The sequence below is a fragment of the Panthera onca genome, chromosome B4, assembly GCF_046562875.1.
Source record: "Panthera onca isolate mPanOnc1 chromosome B4, mPanOnc1 haplotype 2, whole genome shotgun sequence".
NCBI lineage: Eukaryota > Metazoa > Chordata > Mammalia > Carnivora > Felidae > Panthera > Panthera onca.
Window position 1 is genome coordinate 91,750,972 of NC_138345.1, and position 1,775 is coordinate 91,752,746.

At 39.0% G+C, this 1,775-nt stretch overlaps 1 pseudogene; it reads left to right on the forward strand.

Annotated features, from left to right (window-relative positions):
* The first annotated feature begins 873 nt into the window (after positions 1 to 873).
* On the forward strand, positions 874 to 1,303 carry LOC132695309 (small ribosomal subunit protein eS24 pseudogene; annotated as a pseudogene).
* The last annotated feature ends 472 nt before the right edge of the window (positions 1,304 to 1,775 follow it).

A 1,775-nucleotide genomic window follows, 5' to 3' on the forward strand; every position in this document is an offset into this window, starting at 1 on the left:
ACATTTACTCAAGACTCTCACTGGCTCCCAGCTCTACATCTTTAGTTCCAGTTTCAAAGTATTCTCACTGCCGTCCCCCTGAATGCTGACTCAGTGGCTCTGCGTTCTCTCCAGTCTGCCCCTCCCCTGTGACATTCCCACTGCTCCCTGACCCAGTGTCCCTGCTTCCTGGGATGGCTCTACATAGTCCTGTCTGTTCTGCTTCAGCTCTTTCAGGGCTTTTTGTGGTTGTTGACTACTTTTCATAGTTTGATCACATTTCTGCTAATGGTCCTTTTTATTACTTTCAGAGTTTCCCAAGTGAGGTTAGCATATAGCCCTTGCCTTTCCGTGGTCTGTAATGGCATGCCATACCTACAGTCTAAAGAACATTACCTATCTAGAAATAACTAACATTCAGCATGATGAAATGCATTAAATATGTTGAGAATACATGAGTTTATAAAAAAATACTTAAAAGTATTCATTAGTCATCTTGGAAGCTGATAACAAAATGGAGAGGGAGAGACAGAATCAAGCATTTATCATGCTTTTCCCATAAGGACTGTATCTCAGAGTAACCAAAGAGTTGATGAGGGAAAGTTTGTTTGTTTGTTTTGTTTTAATTGCAGCTAATAAATGCAGAAAGGACAATAGAATCTAAACATCACCACTGTGCAATCCCTAACAAGATAAAGAATCCGGGCAAAGGCCATCAATAGCTTCTAGGCCATTAAGTGAAAGACTAATGGGGAGCTTTATAAAAAACGGATCAAGTTGACGATACCAAAACCCACGGATCTAGTTTAACATTACAAAAAGAGAAACAACCACACACTCTGTGTCTCCTTATACGACAGTGCTTTTCCACCATCGTGAAGCTTGGCGACCATCATGGATGACACAGTAACTATCTGGACCAGGAGGCTCCTGACCAACCGACTACATTAGCAGAAACACACGGTCCTTGACATGCTTCACCCCAGCAAGGTAACAAACAGTACCTACGACAGAAATTCAGGAAAAGCTAGCCAAAATGTATAAGACTACACCAGACGGCATCTTTATATTTGGATCCAGAACTCACTGTGGTGGTGGCAAGACAATTGGCTCTGGCATGATTTATGATCCCTCGGATTATGTCATGAAAAACGAACCCAGATGTAGACTTGCAAGACATGGCCTGTATGAGAAGAAAAAGGCATCAAGGAAGCAGCCAAAGGAATGCAAGACCAGAATGAAGAAAGTCAGGGGGACTGCACAAGCCATTGCTGGTACTGGCAAAAAGAAGGAGTCAAGACTCTGCAGTGACTATCTGCGGTGATTGTGCAGATTTTTCTTGAGAAGATTAATAAACCCAGAGCGTTTATATGTAAAATAGAAATGTATTATATATGTAAAATATATAAATGCTCTGAGTTTGTTAATAGATAATAATATATATACACAATATAGATACACAATACATATATAATACACAATAACATATACACACAGTAATATACATATACACACACAACCCTAACTGTGAAATATTCTCATAAAAAAGTGGAAGAGATTCTTATCAAGGCCTCTAGATCTAACTGCCAATTGTCTAGGAAATCCAGGAGACAGGATATCACAAAGGCAATCCGTAAAATCCAGAATGTGAAAATTTCTACAGGGAAAATTATCTGCTTTCTTCAATAAATTACAAGAAAAACAAAAAAGCAAAGGATACGCATATGTTACAAAAACTTTGGAGACAGATTAATGTGTAATGTATACATTTTGGCTCCTGATTTGAACAAAGCAAA